This window comes from Carettochelys insculpta, chromosome 1 (assembly GCF_033958435.1).
Source record: "Carettochelys insculpta isolate YL-2023 chromosome 1, ASM3395843v1, whole genome shotgun sequence".
NCBI lineage: Eukaryota > Metazoa > Chordata > Testudines > Carettochelyidae > Carettochelys > Carettochelys insculpta.
In genome coordinates this window covers 230,753,797-230,769,744 of record NC_134137.1, presented here as the reverse complement: position 1 = coordinate 230,769,744, position 15,948 = coordinate 230,753,797, and the positions used below count along the sequence as shown (strand labels likewise).

Here is a 15,948-nt window from a genome sequence, read left to right as displayed (position 1 = left end):
TTAGTCTGGTCACTGGTCTGGCCTGTGGTGAGAGCTTCCCCTCCCTTGAGCACAGCACACCCTTAACATTTTCCACTCCCCCGCACCACCCGCGAGCGCACCCTCTGAGGCATCTTAAAAGCCCAACGTTGATTCGGGTATAAGCTTTGCTTTGCCGGGCTGGAGCCCGCTTGTCCGGATCCGTTTGGAATCGCCCGAGGGTGACCGGTGGGGCCAGAAGAGCGCAGAGGCCCCAGCACCTGAATATCCCCCTCCTCCAGCTGCTGCCACGAAGGGGGGGTGGGGACCCCACGGCTACGTCTACACGTGCCCCAAACTTCGACGGGAATAAGGGGACTTCGAGGAAGGTGGCGTCCTTTCGAAAAGGAGCCCCGTCTGGACGCGCCGCGCGGCGGCAAGGCTCGTCAATTTCGAAGCGCCGCTGCCGCCCGCATGCTAATGAAGCGCTGAATATGCATTTCAGCGCTTCATTAGTAAACTTCGAAATGGCCATTTGCATGGCCATTTCGAAGTTTGGGGCACGTGTAGACACAGCCCACGTAAGCCTGGCCCCTCCTGCCCGCACTGCCTGCCAGCGCCCACGGGAGAGCAGGGCGTTCGGGTGGGGGAGGGGAGCCAGCTCTGTGCACGGCCACCGTGTCCGCAAATCCGCCGCAGCCCCCCGCCCCGCTTCACTCCGCCCTGCGCCGCCGCCTGGGAGCCTAAGGCCCACTGAGAGTGGGGGAGGGGCTGGAACCTCCGGCGGCGCGAGCCCCCCCTTCCCCATCCCGCCGCAGCAACACAAGGCGCAGCGCAGTGACGCCACCAAAGCCCCGCGTGCTGCGCTCCCGCCTGGCCGGCCCCAGCCGGGATCGCGACGGGTGGCGACGCGCAGGAGGCGCGCTGCATTCTGGGAAGCTGGTCTTGGCGGTTGGGCGCTCCGTGCGGCCGTTTCTCGCGGGGAGGGCCGATAGCCAAGCCCGGCACTCGGTGGGCTGCTCAGCCGGAAGGACTCTCTCTCCCAGCGGCCTGTGCGGCGGGGCCGGAAGCTACGTATCGCGAGGACACCCGCGCGCAACTGCAGTCCGTGCTGCTGCGGCCCGTTCGGGGGCAGGCGGGAGGGAGGGGCGCCCGCCGCGCGCCTCGGGTCCGAGAGGAGTCACCGCGGGCTGGGCCGGGCGGAAGGTACTAGGGCGGGGGGCGGACCCCGGGGCTGCCTTCGCCCGGCGGGGCTGCAGCGGCCAAGGAAGTGGGGGGGGGGGGCGCGTCGGTCGCGGCAGCTGTCGGGGAGCGGGGCCCGTACCCGGCGGTGGGGCCGGGCTGCCTGCGCCTGTCGCGGGCGGGTGGGGCTGGGGCGCTCCTGGTGGTGAGGCTAAGTGCTGTCACCCAGCGGTGGTGGGACCCTGCCCCGCCGGGCCGCGAAGCCCCCTCGCTCCAGCACGGGGAAGCGGGAGGAGGCTGGTAAGGGGAATGACTCCACCCCAGGCTGCAAGGGGGTCCCCCTATGCCGTTCCCTGCGGACCCCGTCACAATGTGGGTCTTATCTTAAGCCCCTGTCAGGTACAGCGTGCAGCAGTGGTGGTTCTGCCTCCCTTGTCAAGTGGGGTGTGTGGGAAGCCTCGGCATTGCTGGGCACACAATAGTTGGGATAGCAGCAGTTCTCTGTGGGAAAGTTTTTTGTTTAGTATCCGCAGAACATTGGCTTGGTAACCTGCTAAGGCCATAGCTTTGGCAGCTTTATACTTAAGCTTGAGGAAAAGACCTCTGCGAGACTTGAAGAAGGTTCCTTTAGTTACTTTTGAGTTGCAGACCGTTAGCTTTTCAGTCGTGTGTCTGGACACTAAAGAATTCTCTGCTGCCATTTAATTCCGAAACTCCAACTTCTTATAACTTCGAAATAGTTCGAAAAGTTGAATTGTTTTGGTGAAAGTGAAGGCAATAAACAAAATGCTTTTCCAGGTTAAAAATTGAGTTTTTTTTTTTTTTTAAGTGGAATACGTCAATTTTTTTTGTCCATTAAGCTGGTGACATTTTCAAACTCTGTTCCCTGGATTGATAGAGAAAGATAGCTACCATAAATGTTTCATGTTAGGATGGTTTTGAGGATGACACCTACTCAAAGAGCCCACCATGTTCGTAATTCACCTTTCCAAATTAAGGTTGAGTGCTGGTTTCAGAACTCACCACAGAAAAAGATAACGTTGCATAGAGGATTTTACTGTCAACTGAGCAAGTCCAATGAATGGATGCAGGAACTCATCAATGAAAAGATGTCAGAGGGGTAGCTGTGTTAGTCTGGATCTGTAGCAGCAACGAAGGGTCCTGTGGCACCTTATAGACTAACAGAAAAGTTTAGAGCATGAGCTTTCGTGAGTTAACTCACTTCTTCAGATGACCAGCATCTGAAGAAGTGAGTTAACTCACGAAAGCTCATGCTCTAAACTTTTCTGTTAGTCTATAAGGTGCCACAGGACCCTTCGTTGCTGCAATGAAAAGATGTGCATGACATATAATGGAAATGGTTGGAAAATTGTTCTGCAGGCTACAAAGCTGGTGCAGGGGAAATGGGGTCAATAATTCCCTTTTGCTCAAAGGTCAGTTTCCTGGTAGCTTTCACAGTGAGGAGTACTACTTTTGCTTTGGTGGTGATAATTTAATCGTGGAGGATGCAGTAGCAGGAGTCAGAATGCAATAGAAGTAGCCTTGAGTCAAGTATCTCTCCAGAAGTGGATATGGTCAGTCTTTCCATATCTTTATGAAGAGATCTAGTAATGGCTTCCTTTCCCAGTGAAAAACAACAGTCATCTCTGAGGATTAAGGAGGCCATTTGTTTTCCATGTATTTAGGTCACCTGACCATTGTTTAAGTATCTAACTGCACTGACACTGTTTAATAATGAAGCACCTTTTCTTTCTACTATCTACATATCTTCCATTTTTATTGCATTATTATTGCTCTCTATGTACATTTATTCATGCTAAATCATGCATATTAGTTGGTTTCTGCTACAGACCCCAAATTATGGTAGGACACTAGAATAGCTGCTTCCTTGTGCACTCACCTATCATGTGCTGGAAATAAAAGCTATATGATCATGGGGAGACTGCAATTTGCATGACATGGTAGAGGTCTCATAGTAACATGTCCTGGAAATGTCTAAACATAGGTGACAATTTCTAACTCAAAAAGTATTGCTCTTGACAAGGGCGAATTCTTTATTAGATTACCTCTTAGCAGATAAAGAGGAACCTATGACAGAACTAAAAATTAATGGTATCGTAGGTACAGATGCTCACGACTTGGTCACATTTATAATATACAGGCAGAATGAGGTCCAGAGTTGGTGATTTCATAGGGTCAGTTTCAGGAAGCTGAAAAATATATAAGCCATCTCAGCTGGGAGGATGAGTTTAATCTGAAAAAATTTGAATGATAATTGGAAATCCTTTTAAGAGCACCTTAATACAGTGTTTCCCAATTTTACTTGGCCACGGAACCCTTTTAAACTTGAAATAATTTTGTGGAACCCCGTTCCCAGGCTCTACTCCACTTGGCCCCCCCAACCTGCCCCACCCGTCTCCAGACTACACCTCTGCTCTCTCCACCCATCCACAGCCCCTCCCACTCCCCTCCTTGCCTGCAACCACCCCCTCCCCATTGCTTGCCACCAGCCCGGCTTTTCACACACTCACCTGCTGGGAGCTGCGCTGTGCTCCCCACTGACAGACCAGCACAATCCTGCAGTGGCTCCCTTTGCCGGCCTCTGACTGCAGTGCCCAAGACCCCTTCATCCAGCGTGGGAGTTGCACTAGTTTGCTACCAGTGTCCCTCCTGCTCGCTTTCTCTGGCTGTCCTGGGGTGTCTTCGGAGTGCCACTTTGGGCGGGGGGGCACTGCTCCCTGTTTCTCTAGTGGGAGGGACCCACTGCCAGCAGCCGCTTCCCTAGTGCGGTCAGTGAGAGGCGGGCAGAGCACATGTGGGGGTGCCCTGGGCTCTTTACTGCGTTGCCCCGCAGCGTTCTTGGGAGGGACCCAAAAGCAGGGCCCAATGTAAGTTCCCTGCTGCCAGCTTACCATGGAGTCACAGTGGCAAAGCCAGGCTGATCAGATGGCTCCTGGCTGGGTGAGGATAAGGCGTACTTTAATGGTAAATATAATTATCCCATTGGAACAATTTTCCGAAGGTTGTGGGAGATTCTACATCTATGACAATTTTTAAATCAAGATTTGGGCTATGTCTACACTAGCCCCAAACTTCAAAATGGCCATGCATCTCTGAGCAGATGGGAATAAGGGGACTTCGAAGTAGGCGGGGTCCTTTCGAAAAGAAGCCCCATCTGGATGAGCTGCGCGGTGGCGAGCCATGTCAATTTCGAAGTGCTGCGGCCGCCCGCATGCTAAGAGGCGCTGAATATGTATTTCAGCGCTTCATTAGTAAACTTCAAGATGGCCATTTGCATGGCCATTTCGAAGTTTGGGGCTAGTGTAGACATAGCATTGGTGTTTTTCTGAAGGTTCTGCTCTACGAATAATTTTTAGCAAGTTCTGTTGCCTTTGTTATAAAACAGGTAAAACCTGAGGATTGCAATGGTCCTTTCCTGCTTTGGTATCTATGAATTCTAGGTAGTTTTATTTCTTGAGTTCTGTGTTGTTTTTCTTAGATAACTCGGAGATTGTCTCTTTAGGCCCATTGTTAAGACTATCTGGGGCGTGAATAGGGGTGTACACCAAAGTGCTGATGGGTAATTCCCCTGTTTGGATTAGGGCTGTTAATGTTTAACTGGTTAACAGGTAAGCCTTCACCCTAAATGGATGAGGCTTACCAGTTATGGTTAACAGCCAGCCCCCTGCATGTTGTGTGCAGGGGGTGTTCCTCCAGCCTTATAGCACCCATGAGGACTAGGGGCACTCCAGCACAGCCAGAGCAGCACTGGGCCTGGCACAGGAACATTGTTGACCAGTGCACTCCAGCCTGACTGCAGCAGCCCTGGTCCATGGCAGCCCTGGGAGCACTGCCGGCAGGAGTGCTTCAGCCGAGCCACAGCAGCACCTGTGTGTGGCGGGGGGACGACCTCTCTAGTCCAGCCAGGCTGGAATAGCCTCTCTGGCCCTCTTCCCTCATCCCCTGCTTATTTGGTTAACCGATTAAACTTAACATTTAACTAGTTAACTAATTAAAAAGGTTTTACACCTGTAGTTTGGGTGCTGTGGGTATGAAGTAAAGGTTCCTAGTTTCCATTAGTGTAGTTGTTGGCAAAAAACTTAGTTAACACCACGGTAAAGATCCCTGGTGATAGTTTATGCCCTTCTAGAATGTAAAGTTTAGCCAAACTCAGACTTCTGAAAGCCAGGAAAGACAGAGTGACATTAAAACTCTCCCTTCTATTAAGACCCACCGTGCCCTTAACACACACACTACCTTTTCACTGTAATGGGCAGGTGCCATCTGCGTTAGTCCTTGGCTTGCACACTGACCTTACGTCCCCAACAGATTACCACACTTGTAAACTTTAATAGCCTCTTCGTGCTCTCTTACAATTTCTTCATATTTGCACCCAGGTTACCATGTAGCCCTTCACTATCCCTTGCTCATCATTAAATCCACACACTTCTCTCTTAACCTTACCTCTCTACTGACAGTACTCATTTCAAGATGACTTCAGTACAGTGCTACTGGTACAACTGACACAATTCTGTATTGAAACAATCCAGACTGGAATCTCCAGGTATATAAGTACACTTTTTCCATTGATAACATGGTAGGTGCTGAGGAGGAGCAGGGAGGGAGAGTCTCAGACCCAGGTTTCCTCATAAACTAATCACAGGTCTTCCAAGTTGCTTCAACTTCTCCACAATTTTACAACTATGCCTAACACAGTGAATGTTGGAATGTGTGCAAATAATTCTCAGTGGATATTGCCAGCTTGGGGCAAGTGGATATTAGGGGGTGTTTACTTTAACAATGTATTTCCTGGTTTTCAGAAGTCTGCTGAATTTGGTACACTGAAAGGTTGTGCACTATCACTGGGCAGCATTAATTCTGCATTAATGGAGCTTTTTCTATTAAATGTAGATAGCTAAGCCCTCAGCTTAGGATGTTGTGTGCAGTTTTAGTGGGTTCAGCTAAAAAAGATGTGAATTGAAAGAGAAGCAGGACCAGACACAGATGGGTAGTGACTGACAATATTGAGATTGCTTGGAAGGAAGACTGTTAAAAAGGAATATGATAAAGGAACAGCAAACTGAGTGGCCACCTTCACTCTTTGTCAAAATACAAGAGAAAGGTGGAATTCAATAAAATTGAAAAGCAACACATTTAAAAAAAAAAGATCAGCTTCCCCTCATTATTTTCAGTAAAAGTTACAGACAGGTACAGTTTTGTTTGTTTGCCCAGGACTTACCTGTTACTTTTACCCAAAAGTAACTGTAACAGTCTTAATCTTATTTATATAGAGATTTGTACATCTATATAAATATAAACAATGTTTTAAAGTATGCCCTGATGCAAGGAGATTTTGCTGACTTCTGACTGCCAAGAAGCTCTCCTGTAAGCTGGTTATTTTATCATTGTCTTTCTCTTTCCTGTGAAACACCAAGTACTGTCCAGTATTGGAGACAAGATATTGACTAGGTATACCGTGATCACTCCTGGCATTCGAATTAGCATGTTTCTGTTGTCAAACACTGGTTAGGTGGGAGGTTTTCTGTTAATTTGCATAAAGATGGGCTTATGGTTGATAGTATATAAGGGTAAAAAACAAAAACCACCCACAGGACTGTTCAGTTATTCTAAACCCAAGCATTATAAGCTCAGGACATTCAGTGTTAAAGCAACACAGGTTCATATATGGAAATACAGAGTAAGGGCACTCAAACAACTTCAGTTGTTCTCTGTTGTGATGCCATGCAGTAAGCATATGCTTGATTAAAGGCATATTTTAATATTTGTGCTGCTAGATTAGATGAAACTGACTTCTAAATATACGAAAGGGCATGCATAGGGTTTAACAGCTCAGACTGGAGTCCCAAACCCTGTTTTCACACCATGAGGTCCTATAGTGAGCCCACCAAATTTCAGTCACTTGGGAAGTCACCTTTTCCTTCTTAGGGAAGAATGCCAACCAGTAAGTATTTGCAGGGCCACAGGGCAGTCTTTTCAAAGCAGGTAGCAGTCATTAGTCATCTAGAATACAGCATGAGAAAGCACTTAGTTTAGCACAGAATAGATGTGCTTAAGATCAAGACCAAATTGATAAAAGTAATGGTATGCCATTGCATTAAGTTTGTGGTCCATTTATACTCTTTCTGTCCCAGTCTCTGTCTTCTCAGCAGCATGCTTGAAGCAGTCTGTTCACATCATTGGCCTTTATTCTTCAAACTCAGCCACGTCCAGCCTCTTTAGGCTTTTCAGTAGTTGGATGTTAATTGCTTGGTCCTTGGCTCTTTCATTGTTAACAAGGTATTGCATACACATGTATAGACTTGTGCCAGTTCTTGTTAAACTATTTGTGTTGGAACATGACAGTTTGTGACTCAGACCCTTTGCCCTTCCCTCCCTTGCCCCAGGGAAGAAAATAGCTCTCCTAAGCGCTCATTGCTGTTTCCATGTGCATGATATTTCACAGGGACAGTGTTACTCTTGGATTTTATCCTAAGTTGTGTCTCACTTTGTTTCAGAATTTCATATAAATCAGACCAATCTCCTTCGGATTTTCTCTTCCAATATGCCGTGTAATCTGGGGGAAATGAAGCATCACATGGCAAATATAGGATGACCATTTTCCTTTTATTTAGATAACCTAGATGCATTTCTGAAAGATTTTGTGCGATCTGTAGTATTTGCCAAAACACTTAAGGGAATACATATATCCTCTTGGAAGGTTATCCAATAGGGTTTCTGATTGCATAAATTCCTATCACTGAGAAAGAGTTCCCTGTTCATATTAGAAAATGTGTTTCAGTTGCAGCTCCTGCTGCCTATTTAGCTAATATTTCTCTACCTGTACAATGCAGAACAGCTATATGGGGCTCAAGCCACACAATTAGCATTTACTGTTCCCTCCTGCTAATTGTGATAGGGCTGTCCTGCAATCACTTGTCAGAGAGGACATCTCTTATTTACCTCTGAGCAATTACAAAACTGCTTGTTATACACCAAGAATGGAATCCATGTGGCCAATATATTTAACAGAATCAGTTACTGTATTGCAGAGTAACTGTCAATGTTTTTCTCTCAACTACAGTGCTCTGTGTAAACTTCATTCAGATGAAGACTTTGACAGATTGGCTTGGAAATTATTGCCACCAGTGCTCTAAATGGAGGAGGATCAAGTGGAGAAGGAATAGGAAAGGACAGAACTGAACAGATATTTGTGACTTACAGAGGAAGGTGAACCAGGAGGCATTTAAACTGGCTGGTAGTACCTAATCGCTACCAGGCACTTATTGAGCTACTTCTAGAGAATATCTCTGAGGGTACGTCTTCACTACCTGGAAGAATGACCTGGTCAAGGTTGGTCTTCTGGGGTTTGATTTTGTGTGCCTAGTGAGGACACACAAAATCAAACTATCTGTAGTCAATAGTAGACCCCTGTACTCCTCAGTCTCGTGAGAAGTAAGGGAGATTGACAGGAGAGTTTCTCCTGTCAGCCTCTCTCAGTGGGGATGGCCAGGTAAGTCTATTGTAGGTAAGCTGATTCCAGCGTGCAATTGCCGTATTTGGAATTGTGTATCTATAATCGATTTTAAGATCTCGTATAGACCTGACTTGAACGTTCATGCAAAGCAAGTCACTGGGAACATAAGTGAAAGTAGCTGCTTGCTTTGTGCTACAGAGATGTGTGAGTTTTTCAGTCAATTAAAGAAGTCCCGTGGTCCTTATCAGCATATTAAGTGGCCAGAGATTTCTGTTTGCAGGATGGTGTGCAATCTCCAAGAAGTGAGGATACAAGATGTAACTGATGAGGTTACGAACTCAGCTGGCAAGTCTCCATTGATTCATAGACATTTTTCAGGACTGAAGAAGACTGTTAGGTCATTTAGTAATTTGATGTCCTGTGTATCTCAGTTCATTTGATTTTTATGTGGTTACTTCTGTATTGAGCCCAATAATTTGTTTTGTTAAAGAATATTCCAGAAAGGCACATCTTTCAGTTGGGGGCATCAAATGAGGAATAATCCACCACTGACTAGTTTGTTCCAGAAATTAATGGCTCTTACTGTTTAAAATTAGGCATGAATTTTTAATTTCCATCTGTCTGTCTTCAGCTTCTGTCCATTCACATTCTTGTGGGGTTTTTTTGTGCTAGGTTAAGGAGCCTTTTTATTTTTCAGTATTTTCTCCCCATGCAGGTACTCATGGCTGTGGTGAAATTGCTTGCTCTTTTTTGGAACCTAAATAGAATTTAACTTGAAGACTTTTTCTCTGCCTTAGAGTGACTTTTGTGGCTCTTTTGAGAGATTCCAAGGGTAGAAGGGACCACAGTGATAGTTGTGATAGTACCTCAACTCCTGTATAAAAAAGGCCAAAGACTTCCCAAACTAATTTATTTTGGATTAGATCATATCTTAAACTTTTGTCAGTGATATAAAATACACCAAGACCTTGGCTAAGTTTCCTCCAAGTCAGTATTTCTCAACCAAGTGTTCGTGTAGCCTTGGGGTACACCGAGATCTTCGGGGGGGGGCGGGTACATCAACTCAGCTAGATATTTGCCTAGTTTTATAACTGGCTACATAAAAAACAGTACAGTCTGAAAGTTCATTCGGACAGTGACTTATTTCTACTGCTTCATATGCCTTACACTGAAATGTAGGAACAATATTTCTATTCTGGTTCATGTCTTTGGTAATAAGATGGTAGAAAGTCAGCAAGCTTTCAGTAGTAGTCTCCTGTGATAGTTTTTTTTTGTTGTTGTTGTTGACATGCCAAGCAAATCCTTCCCGCAGCCCCAACCCAGCCTTGGCCCAGGCCTGCCCTGGCTAGGGGAGAGGTGCTTTTCCCATGGCTCTAGCCTTGGAGCTGCTGCAGTGGGGACAAGTACCTCTGGCACCCAGCTCTTAACACACCATAATCTTGGGGCAACTTGTACCCTAAAATACTCATCCCTGTTTCTAGCCCAGAGCCTGTACCCCACCACAGCCCTGAGCCTTTCCCATACTCTGAAACCTTTGGCCCTGCCCCGGCCATGTGAATTTTGTTGTGTACTGCTTATGGAGGTCATTTGTCTCACATCTTCTCCATATTGGTGCATATAACAAAATTCATTCTGCATATGTGTGGGAAAAATTAGAGGAAGCACTGAACCCTGGGTAAATTGTTAGAGATTAATTATACCCACTTTTAAGAATTTACATTTTATATTCAGTTTGAATTTGTCTAGCTTCAACTTCCAATTGTAGAATTCAAATTCCAATTATTTGCTAGATTGAAGAGATGTTTATCAATATTTGTTCCCCAGTTAAGTACTTATAGATGACAAATCATTCCTTAACCTTCTCAGGTGTTTTTGGTGTTCATCAGTGTTTTTCTACTTTTCTTCATTTCTGGATCTTTTTGGAAATCTTAGATACAGTTTTCAGACCCCAGTTTGAAAGTCACTGAGCTAAATAGAGTGGGCTCCCTGAGTCTGTTACTATAATGTATGCTTTCTAACCCTTCAGTTATTCTTGTTTCTCATTTCTGGATCAAAACTTAACTTTGGTGGGACTTGAACCCACAACTTTTAAATTTCCCTGGTTTCTCTAAAATTCCAGTGCACAATTGTGCTATAGAGCCAAGTGTTCGACATCAGCATTTGCCAGCATGGAAATTCAAAGATTATTTTAATTCACATGGAGAATGTATTTATAAAATTGGGGGGTGGGGGTGGCGGGAATGTTTTCAGGGGTATCAACACAAACAACAGACCTTTGGTCTGCCCTATATCAATTCTTATGTGTCAGGGCTGCCTCCCCACCCTGACACTCTGAGTGCAGAAAGTGGAGGACTGCAAAATCTTTAAACATACCTTGCCTCTATAGGATCTGCTTAAACAAAAACTCCCCAAGGTCACAGATCTCCTGACTTCCTGGGAGGTAGCTGCCACCACCCAAGTGAGAAAACCCCTCTCTAGAACTCAAGAAGACACAGAATCCTAGGGCTGGAAGGGACCTTAGTAGGTCATCAAGTCTAGCCCCTGGCCTGAAGCATGATCAACCCTAACTAAATCATCCCAGCCAAGACTTTGTCAAGCCAGGACTTAAAAACCTCTAGGGATGGAGATTCCACCACCTCTCTAGCTAAAGCATTCCAGTGCTTCACCACTTTCCTAGGCCATTTCTACACAGGCCGCTTCCTTCAGAAATGGCATGCTAATACATGGAGCAAAAGATGCTAATGAGGCGCAGATGCAAATTCCCCACATCTCATTAACATAACATCACATGATTTGGAATCCGGAAGATGGTTCTTCCGGACTCCAAAACACCGTGTAGAAGCGTGGCCCCGGGGGGGCTTCTGGAAGGAAGTTCTTCTTCCAGAGGCCACTTCTTCCTGAAAATTTTTGGGAAGAAGGGACGTCTGGAAGGAGGACTTCCTTCCAGAAGCCCCCCCGGGGCCACGCTTCTACACGGCGTTTTGGAGTCTGGAAGAACGGTCTTCCAGACTCCAAATCACGCATCGTTATGCTTGTGGGGCATGGGGAATTTGCATCTGTGCCTCATTAGCATCTTTCACTCCGTGTATTAGTGTGTCACTTCTGAAGGAAGTGGCCTGTGTAGAAACGGCCCTAGTGAAATAGTTTTTCCCAATATCCAACGTACACCTCTCCCTCTCTAACTTCAGGCTATTGGTCCTTGTTCTGCCATCTATCACTACTGAGAACAGCCTCTTTCCATCCTCTTCAGAGCCCCCATTCAGGAAGTTGAAGGCTGCTATCAATCACGTCTCACTATTGTGCAAACTAAATAAGCCGAAGTCCCTCAGTCTCTCGTCATAGGTCACGTACTCCAGCCCCCTAATCATTTTTGTTGCCCTCCATTGGACCCACTCTAATGGATGCACATCCTTTCTATACTGGGGGCCCAGAATTGGACTCAATACTCCAGATGTGGCCTAATCAGTGCCAAATACAGGGGAATAATAACTTCTCTAGATTTGCTGGAAATGCTCTTTCTAATGCACGCCAATATGCTGTTAGCCTTCTTGGCTACAAGGGCACACTGACTCATGTCCAGACTCTCATCTACCATAATCCATGTATCCTTTTCTGCTGCTTATCCATTTGGCACCCAGACTGCAACAATGCTTGGGATTCTTCCATCCCAAGTGCAGGACTCTGCATTTGTTCTTGTTGAACTTCATTGGATTACTTTTGGCCCACTTCTCCAATTTGTCCAGGTCACTCTGGACCATATCCCTACCCTCCAACGTATCTACCCTTCCATCTAGCTGAGTGTCATCCCCAAATTTGCTGAGGGTGCAATCCATTCCCTCATCCAGTTCATTAATAAAGATGTTGAACAATACTGGCCCTAGAACCGAACCCTGAGGCACCTCACTTGAAACTGACTCCCAACCAGACATTGACCTATTGATCACTATTCGTTGGGCCCAACCATCTAGCCAGCTTTCTATCCACCTTACAGTCCATGTATCCAATCCATACTTCCTTAACTTATGGGCAAGAATGTTGTGGGAGACTGTATCAAAAGCTTTGGTAAAGTCAAGGTATATCACATCCATTGACTTTCCCATGTCCACAGAGCCAGTTACCTTATCGTAGAAGCTAATCACATTGGTCGGACATGACTTGCCATTGGTGAATCCATATTGCCTACTCTTGATCACTTTCTCTTCTTCCAAGTGCTTCAGAATGGATTCCTTGAGGATCCTCTCCATGACTTTTTTGGGGGCTGAGGTGAGCCTGACCGGTCTATAGTTTCCTGGATTGTCCTTCTTTCCTTTATTAAAGATGGGTACTACATTTGCCTTTTCCAGTCATCTAGGACCTCTATGGATCTCCATGAGTTTTTAAAGATAATAGCTAAAGGCTCTACAGTGAGATCTGCCAGTTCTCTCAGTACTCTTGGATACATTAAATCCACACCCATGGATCTATGTGCATCTAGCTTTTCTAACTAGCTTTTAACCTGTTCCTTCCCCACCAAGGGCTGCCCACCTACTTCCCATACTGCATTGCCTAGTGCTGTAGTCTGGGAGCTGACCTAGGTGAAGACTGAGGCAAATAAAAAAAGCAGGTACCCCTTGGGATATCTCCTTGGCCGTGTCTACACGTGCACGCTACTTCGAAGTAGTGGCGCCAACTTCGAAATAGCGCCCGTCACGGCTACACGTGTTGGGCTCTATTTCGAAGTTGAAATCGACATTAGGCGGCGAGACGTCGAAGTCGCTAACCCCATGAGGGGATGGGAATAGCGCCCTACTTCGAAGTTGAATGTCAAAGTAGGGCACGTGTAGACGATCCGCGTCCCGCAACATCGAAATAGCAGGGTCCGCCATGGCGGCCATCAGCTGAGGGGTTGAGAGACACTCTCTCTCCAGCCCCTGCGGGGCTCTATGGTCACCGTGTGCAGCAGCCCTTAGCCCAGGGCTTCTGGCTGCTGCTGCTGCAGCTGGGGATCCATGCTGCATGCACAGGGTCTGCAACCAGTTGTCGGCTCTGTGGATCTTGTGTTGTTTAGTGCAACTGTGTCTGGGAGGGGCCCTTTAAGGGAGTGGCTTGCTGTTGAGTCCGCCCTGTGACCCTGTCTGCAGCTGTTCCTGGCACCCTGATTTCGATGTGTGGTACTTTGGTGTGTAGATGTTCCCTCGCAGCGCCTATTTCGATGTGGTGCTGCCCAACATCGAAGTTGAACGTTGACGTTGCCAGCCCTGGAGGACGTGTAGACATTATTCATCGAAATAGACTATTTCGATGTAGCGTGCACGTGTAGACGTAGCCCTTGTGGGGTAACCCCAGGCACTTAACCCTTCCATAGGAAAGATCTTGAAAACAAAGAGGAAGAAATTAAACTGTAATATGATAGCTGACCATTCAGTCTGAGGCATGAATATACACAGACTCTTCTCTAGGACATAGGAATTGAATGATTGCCTTAAAAAAAGTAATTCATCCACAAAACGAGATGGAAAAGTACCAACCAAGTAACTAAATATATTTAGTTGCTACACGTAATAAAAACTCAAAACATTCCATTTGCAGCACAGAAAATTTCTTCTCTGGGATGCATCTTAGAAATTACAGAGTATGTGGGAAAGAACAATCATTAGCCAGCCTGAGAAGTCCTTCACCAATTCCAAAATAACCACAATCCGATCACGTCTAACATTTCCTTTCTACTTACGTATCCATGCTCTGATTATGATGTGGCCAGGGTATTTACTGGATTCATTCAAGCTGTTTAGGATCAATCATTTGTGTCTGTCTCCTCTGTATCAGCCACACAGACAACAGACCCCTCAGACTGAAATTGTTCTCAGTTCAACAGAATCTCTCTTCCTCACATTGGCTTATCTGGCAGCCCCCCATAGAGAGCACTCTGGTAACGCTTTATGGGCATTCATTCATGACATTATGTAATTTTTTTCCCCAAAAAAGCATTTGAAAGCATTATTAATATTTTTAAGACTTCAACATTTTGTAGGGAAATAAAGTTATTTAGCGATCTGTTTGTGGACCTTTATATTTTAAAATTAACATTTCCTGAGGGATTTGAGCGGAGTGAGGTGGAAGAGTAGTCATCAATTATTGTAAATTCAGGTCTTACGTTAAATTCAGTCCAGTCTATGAATGACTAATCTTGAATACAGTAGTTCTGGGTGACAATTTAAGAGAATAATTATGCCTTCATTGCGCACTCAGCCTGGAATTCACTTGGAATAATATATAAAATGGATCTGAATTGTCTCCAACATGGAATCTGTCAGGGAACCACAGCTGAACCCAGATGCAGTTCAGTGCCCTCAGCAGATTCAGCTAATGCACCTGGGCCCCTGATTGGTTGAAGATGCCAGCAGCCCTTGGTCTCTAGCCACGCAATACCCATGGCATCAGGTGTGTTTCTGGTCTTGTACCTGGTCTCAGCTCCTTCCTTGCTCCTGCCTCTAGCTCCTTGTTCCAGACCCCCACTTGTGGTTTCCTCCATACTGGTTCTTAGTTTTCTGTACGTTCTTCGGCTGTTACTCTGACCCTTCACTTCTGATTCCTGACTCTTGGCTCCAGTTTGCCCTTGGACTTAGTAACTGGGCTCCTGATTTGGGCTGTAGCCACTTAACCTAGTCATCTGTGCTCCATTAGTCTAACTTCCTGACTGTTACTTTTCCGCTTAGCCACCATGACCTGGTCCTTAACAGAAGCCACTTCTGGTCTCTGGGATTTGATTAGCATCGTTACCAAAAATATTACCAGGTGTCAGTAATTTAAGGGACTGTAATGAAAGAGAGATGCCTTAGCGTGTTTTTAGTTAAGTTATGGTAACATCTTTGTTATTATTTGAAATGCCCTCAGGTGAGAATTGACATACTACCAGCTAGATAAGTATTTCTTAAATTTCTTGAGAGCCCAAAAGACCAAACAGTATTTTGAATGTGGAATCCTTATGAAAATTTTCTTCATTTAATTAAAAAAAATGCCAACACACTACCAACCAAACACAAAAAAACACCATAGTTTAAGAAATGCTGAGCTAGATAATATTTGTCATGTACTGAAGTGGAAGATGAGCTTGTCTTACACTGGGATGGGAGATTTTTCAGAACCTACACATAACATTATATTCTTATTTCTCCATTTTGATTTCTTCAACCTGAGAACTTCAAAGCCTGCGATACATGTGCTTGTGAAAATTTTTGGATTTTGGGAATGTATAATTTGCCACAAGAGATGGAATCTCTGGTTATTGTCCAGTGGCCCAGAGAAACTTTGTAAGCTCCCTGTAATAAGGATTCAGTGTACTGTGTAACATGCAA

At 45.7% G+C, this 15,948-nt stretch overlaps 1 protein-coding gene across 1 annotated transcript in view; it reads left to right on the top strand.

Annotated features, from left to right (window-relative positions):
• The first annotated feature begins 1,029 nt into the window (after positions 1 to 1,029).
• The window catches only part of KPNA1 (karyopherin subunit alpha 1), a 72,456-nt gene continuing 57,537 nt past the window's right edge, over positions 1,030 to 15,948 (top strand). Inside the window, exon 1 of the mRNA XM_075001250.1 lies at positions 1,030 to 1,164. The gene's annotated coding sequence lies outside the window, so the exon portion shown is untranslated. The remainder of the gene's footprint in view (positions 1,165 to 15,948) is intronic.